Genomic DNA, 7,193 nt, shown 5'->3' with positions numbered 1-7,193 from the left:
TGGTGGAGTCATTGCCCCTGGAGGTGTTCAAAAAAGGATTGGATGTGGCACTTGAAGCCATGGTTTAGTTGTCATGAGGTGTCAGGTATTAAGCAATAGGTTGGACTTGGTGATCTCCAAGGCCTTTTCCAGCCTGCTTGAGTCTATGATTCTATGAAATGGAAGAGACCCAGGCTAAACAACATCTACCTCCTAAGTTTGTCTAAGTGCCACAGCACCTTTCCCACCACCTATAACCTTCAGACACCAGATGCTGCCCCACATACTCTGGCTGCAGAAGGGCTTTTGTGCCTGAAAGTGTCTTTGGTTTACTTTTTCCCAGCTGTACAATCCTCAGGCTAACAAAAGGCTCTCTCTCTCCCCTCAGCCATACCTGGTGTACATCCTCAGGCTGTCATGATTCCAACAGAAGTTTTGCAAGGTTTGCTGGCAGCTTAGCATTCCTCAGCAACCTCTCAGCACAGCACACCAATGGCTTGTGGGCAGCCTGATGCCAAGCCAGGCAGTGAGATAACACAGGAGACACTGGGAAAAGAAACCAGCTGTGGAGCAGCTGGGTTGGGTGTGTGTTGGACACTCAGGGCTTCCCTGTGGCTCTGCACATGGTGGCAGCCAGAGGAGCTAGATGGCAGCTCCATCTTTTTTCTTTCTAACAATCATAATTAATGCTGCTTTTAAGATTCTCTTTTGCATTTCTGTGCTGAAAAAATAAAAACACAACAAAAAAACCCAAGAAAGAAGTCTATTAGCTCCTCCCTGGAGACCACAGCAATAGCTGAGTGTAACAGAGATGTGAAGACTGCACAGGGTCTGGGGGATGTCAGGGTAGCTGGAGCTCATCCCCTGTGTAATGCTGAGCTTGCTGGAAAGCAAATGTAGCCACTTTTGCCTTTGATTATAAGTGCTTGCTGCTTTGGAGAATGTCAGGATTTGGAATCAAGGCTACACAGGAGCTTCAGCCTCAGCTATTTGGTGTGTGGAGTAAATCTAGCTGGTGTGATGTGTCAGCAGCCGGCGCAGATCTGCCATGGCTCTGTCTGCTCGGGTGTGAGGGATGCACTCACAACCAGCAGCAAGCTTGACTGAGGAGCCTGCAGGGCTGGAAATCAATGTTTCTTCACTCTGAAGCAAATGGCAGCTCATGCTTTAGCAGAGCTGCAACATCTGCAGTGTGTAGGGCATGCTGGGTGGTGGGTTATGGATGTGATAACGACACTTGTGCCTCTTCCCAGGGAAAGAAGTTCAGAGCTGAAATGGGCAGAGCACATGGGGCCTCCTTGAGGCAAACATCTCCAGGAGCTCAAGGAACGTTTTGCCTGAATAAATACTGAGCAGAGGCATCAGGATTTAGTCCTTTCCTCCTCCCACCTCTTTTAGGTGAATTTCAAATCCTTTGCAGATTTCAGTGGAAAGGTCCTAGGATGCTTTTATTTGCAACACAGGTTTCCCTTACAGCTCCATCATAGCCATTTATCTACACAACACCCTCAATGTGATGCCTGCCTGGTGCTCCTGTGCTAACACAGGTCCCACATGAAGAGCAGGAGGAATTTGAGGTCATTGCTCAACCATAAAGTTCTCTGTAAAAGTGTTTTGTTAGTGCTCCCTTTCCACCAGGACTTCCCCACCACAGTCACATTCCTCAGCGTGGTGAAGCTTTACAGACTGCTGGTTAGGAAGCTTTACAGTCCTCAGAGAGTCCAGAAGCTTGCCAGATGATGGACATAGCTAGTGCAGGAACCTCTTCAGAAACTGATATTAAACAAGGGATGGAGCTGAATGTAGTTTAAAATACCTCTCACTCTTCTGCTGCAATCCAAATCCAGTAACAGCCCTTGAGCTAAGTAATGAGATCCATTATGTACAAAATGTTCTTCTGGAGTCAGGAAAGACTCAGTGCAAAATCACAGCTGTCCCCAGAAAGAGCATGTCTTGGTGAGCCTGGCCAAAGCAAACAACGCTCTCTGGCCATGGAGGTGATCACCTTTCACATCTAAATGCCAGGAATTTCCTGCTGGAGAGCAGGAGTGAGAAGACCCTAACCTTCCAGCTGCCCGTGTGGCACGATCACCAAAGACTTACCTATGGGCAGCTGCAGGGCACTGGTGACCATTGCATCACTGGAATATGTAGGACAAATATTTTCAGTGCCTAGATGTACTGACAGGATTAGGCAGGAGTGCCTGAGCCAGTGGATCAACAAACACTAATTAGGCATTTTAAGAAGATGCAAATTAAAGCAAAGCTAAACAGCAGGAGGTTTCTCCCTTGGTTACGGGTGCAGGAGCTCCTTCTCATCTGCACACCCCCCTGGCTGTGTGCTGCAGCCTGCATAGAGTCACAGAGTCATAGAATCAGAGAATTGTTAGGGTTGGAAGGGACCTCAAGGATCAGCCAGTTCCAACCCCCCTGCCATGGGCAGGGACACCTCACACTACAGCAGGTTGCTCACAGCCACTGCCAGCCTGGCCTTCAAAACCTCCAGGCATGAGGCTTCCATCACCTCCCTGGGCAACCTGTGCCAGTGTCTCACCTCCCTCATGGGGAAGAACTTCTTCCTAACATCCAACCTCAATCTACCCATTTCTAGTTTTGTTCCATTCCCCCCAGTCCTATCACTCCCTGACACCCTAACAAAGTCCCTCCCCAGCTTTCTTGTAGCCCTCTTCAGATACTGGAAGGCCACAATAAGGTCTCCTTGGAGCCTTCTCTTCTCCAGACTGAACAGCCTGGCAGGCTGCATCCACCTTTGCTCTGCCCAACAGCTCATGCTAAGGGAAACAGAAACCTTGGGAATGGTTTCTCTATGGATCTAGACACTGTGGACACCTTATGCCTGCAGAGATGTCAGAGCCTCATCAGTGGCTCTGTAGAGGCATCGCCATAGGTTGCAGCACCTGCAGAGGGCAGCTGGGCATGAGGAGAGGTGCTAAATCACTGATGGATACCTGTGCCCTGGCCCAGGGTCTCAACACTCCTGTCCCAGGTATGAGTGAGGGCTCATCAGGGACCCTGGGCTCCGTTTCTCTTGCTTTGGTGCCCCGATGCACCCAAACAGAGGAGAGACTGAGGGAGCTGGGGCTCTTTAGCCTGGAGAAGAGTAGACTAAGGGATGACCTCATTCATGTTTATAAATATAGACTCATAGAATCATAGAATTGTTAAGGTTGGAATGGAACTCAAGGATCATCCAGTTCCAACCCCCCTGCCATGGCCAGGGACACCTCACACTACAGCAGGTTGCTCACAGCCACTGCCAGCCTGGCTGCAAAAACCTCCAGGCATGAGGCTTCCACCATCTCCCTGGGCAACTTGTGCCAGTGTCTCACCACCCTCATGGGGAAGAACTTCTTCCTAACATCCAATCTGAATTTATCCATTTCTAGTTTTGTTCCATTCCCCCCAGTCCTATCACTCCCTGACACCCTCAAAAGTCCCTCCCCAGCTTTCTTGTAGCCCTTTTCAGATACTGGAAGGCCACAATAAGGTCTCCTCAGAGCCTTCACTTCTGCAGACTGAACAGCCCCAACTCTCTCACCCTGTCTCCATAGCAGAGGAGCTCCAGCCCTCTGATCATCCTTGTGGCCCTGAATATGTAAAGGGTGAGTGCCAAGAGGATGGAGCCAGGCTCTTCTTTTTAGAATAGAATAAAATTAACCAGATTGGAAGAGATTTTTGAGATCATCGAGTCCAACCTGTCATCCAACACTATCTACCAGTACCAGAACAAGAGGACACAGTCTCAGGCTGCATCAGGGGAGGTTTAGGCTGGAGGTTAGGAGGAAGTTTTACACAGAGAGAGTGATTGCCCACTGGAATGGGCTGCCTGAGGAGGTGGTGGGGTCGCCGTCGCTGGGGGTGTTCAGGGCGAGGCTTGACAGGATGCTTGGTTGCATGGTTTAGTTGATTGGGTGGTGTCGGATGATAGGTTGGACACGATGAACTTGAAGGTCTCTTCCAACCTGGTTAATTCTATTCTATTCTATTCTATTCTATTCTATTCTATTCTATTCTATTCTATTCTATTCTATTCTATTCTATTCTATTCTATTCTATTCTATTCTTTTCTATTCTAAACAATTAAACCATGGCACCAAGCACCCCATAAAGGCTCTTCCTAAACACCTCCAGTGATGGTGACTCCACCACCTCCCTGGGCAACACATTCCAATGGCAAATCACTCTTTCTATGAAGAACTTCTTCCTAACATCCAGCTTAAACCTCCCCTGGTTCATCTTGAGACTGTGTCCTCTTGTTCTGGTGCTGGTTGCCTGGGAGAAGAGACCAGCCCCCACCTGGCTACAACCTCCCTTCAGGTAGTTGTAGACAGCAATAAGGTTTCCCCTGAGCCTCCTCTTCTCCAGGCTAAGCAAGCCCAGCTCCCTCAGTCTCTCCTCATAGGGCTTGTGCTCCATGATGATGCTCAATGACAGCACAAGGGGCAATGGTGGAAGCTGATGCATGGGAAGTTCCATGGAAACATGAAGAAAATATTTTCCCTATGAGGATGACAGAACACTGGAACAGGCTGCCCAGGGGGGTTGTGGAGTCTCCCACTCTGGAGATACTCAAAACCCACCTGGATGCATTCCTGTGTGATCTGCCCTGGGTGATCCTGCTCTGGCGGGGGGGGGGGTTGTGGACTGGATGATCTTTTGAAGTCCCTTCCAGCCCCTAACATTCTGTGATTCTGTGTAATTCACTCTCAGGTTGGTGCTGTGGTTTCAGCCACCTTGTCGTGATAGGGCGGAAGGTGCCTGCGTGTGCACAGGCAGAGGGTGGTACTGGAAAATCTGATTTATCTAGTCTAATTATACAGTGGATTGCACTATTTTTACATGTGATTTGCTGCAGCAGCAAAATGTGGTGAAGGGTGAATCAAAAAGCAGCACTTTTCCCTGCCAGCAGCAGCATCCTCACCTGGGGGAGGCAATTACTGGAACAATCTCTCTCTCTCCATTCCTTCTTTGTTCCTGTTCTTGCAGGGGCTGTAACTGTCTTTCATATCTCCTTGTTTTCTCCACTCTGGTTTCACTGTGCATGGGATGTTTTGCATGCTTTGTTCAGATGTTCTGTCTTAATTCCGGAGGAGCCCTTTGCCTGTGCTCCACGATGTGTTGCAGCATTTTGTCCACCAGCAGGGAAGTTCTCAGAGAGGGAAACTGAAGTTTGGCCAAGGTGCTGCTAAGTGGCCAGAGGTGTTGGTGCTCTTCTGAGCTGGGCACACTCAGCACTTACAGCTGCTGCCCTGCTGCGAAATACTCTTCATGGGTTTGTGGCTGCCTGTGGACCAGCTTTCTGGGGAAGGCAAGAAGGACCAAAGGGCCAGAGCAAGGTGTTTGCCTGGAGCCTCCTCACTCTGCAGCCTTGTGCTAGGAAGAGCGTAGCGAGCTGTGTGCAGACACCACCTCAGAGTGCTTCAGAAGCCATCTGATAAATTTCTGTTAAATGTAAGATCTAAGCAGGTAATGAGCAGAGGAAGATGTCTCATTGTCCTTTATTAGGGTACCTGGTGACTCATGGTGCTTGCATCGCTGGTACTGAGCGCTCAGCACCGGCATAGCTGTGATGGAGGAATCCAGATGTTCATTCCTGGAATCCCAGGGGCTAAAATCTGTCCTGCCAGGGACAGAGGAGTGACAACCACAGTGTTTGGAGGATTGACCTAGGATTTGTGGTCAAGGGTTGCACCCCAAGGTTCCAGGACCATGCTGCATCCCAGACTAGGTGGTGAGACCATGCTGGGCTGCTGTCCTCAAGGATCTCTGCCTAATGTTGCTCTGTGGTGGAGACCCAGCCTGCTACAGGGTCAGCTCCATATGAGCCATCCTTCCTTGTGCCTCAGTTTGCCATTGGTAAGTCTCCTCAGTGTCTGCAGGCAGGAGAGGCTGCACATCCACACATTTGCCTTAGGTTGAGTAGTTACCAAGCATATATGAAGCAGGTATGAATTCTGCGATGGTGATTTGCATCAGCCCTGTGGTGTGTGCAGGTAAACCCTGGGGTGATGCTGAACCAGCAAGCTGAGGAGCTGCAAACAGCACAGGAACAGCAGCCCAGGCTTCAGCTCCAGCTGTATGGATACAGGTGTATCCATAGAAATGGATTTATCTGAGAGCAATGCTCAGCTGTAGCTTGAGAGCAGTGTGAGGGATCTGTGAGTGTACAGCAGTGGCACAGCACAACAGCTGTTAATCAAATCTCCACCTCTGTGATGAGAAAATATGTCTGAATTCAGGGGTCAGCCATACAGACCAGCCTGAACCTCAGACCAGAGTACCCTCCACTTGTTTAACATCCATAGAACCATAGAACTGTTAAGGCTGGAAAAGAGACCTTTGAGATCATCAGGTCCAACCTGTACCTCACAGTCCCACCACTACTGCAAAGCTGATCCAGATATCCTCAGGGTGCTGCAAGGTAAAAAAGGTCCTGCTGGAACAGGGGAGAAGGGAGATACTGGCGTTTGACAGAGAGGTGAGGAGAACTGACATGGTCACAAGGCAAACTTGTGACAGAAACCCCCCCACGCTGCAGCATGGGCATCCCACACATAGCCTGGTGTTGTGTCCCTTGTGGGGTAGGAAGTCCACATGGTAGAGGTGTCCCAGCCACATGGTACCTCCCCTGGGCTCTGCAGCCTGAAGTTCTCTCTAGGTCCCCGATACAGAATCACAGAATGTTAGGGGCTGGAAGGGACCTCTGAAGATCATCCAGTCTAACCCCCCTGCTAGAGCAGGGTCACCCAGAGTAAATCACACAAGAACACGTCCAGGCAGGTTTTGAATGCCTCCACGACCTCACTGAGCAGCCTGTGCCAGGGCTCTGCCACCTTCCAAGCAAAGGTTTTTTTACCTTATGTTTACGTGGAATCTCCTGCCTTCCAATTTGTGTCCATTGCCCCTTGCCCTGGACACACCGAGAAGAGGCTGGCTCCATCCTCCAAACACTCTAGGTATTTATAAGCCTGATTGTTCCCTGGCTCCACTGCCTCGGCGGTGGCTGGGCTCGTTGCCACCCGTCCCTTAGGAGCCCGGGCAGTGCCACCCCACCAGAATTCATCCACCTCTCGGGCCGACAGCCTGCGGCACATCCAGCCGTAGCCGCCCTCCCACCCCAGCACTCACGGACCGTGACATTTCCCCCAGCGAGCCGCCTGCTTCCCGCAGCAGCCCGGTGCCTGCCGGGCAGG

Source organism: Dryobates pubescens, chromosome 11 (genome assembly GCF_014839835.1).
Source record: "Dryobates pubescens isolate bDryPub1 chromosome 11, bDryPub1.pri, whole genome shotgun sequence".
Taxonomy (NCBI): Eukaryota; Metazoa; Chordata; class Aves; order Piciformes; family Picidae; genus Dryobates; species Dryobates pubescens.
This window is presented reverse-complemented; position numbering follows the sequence as displayed.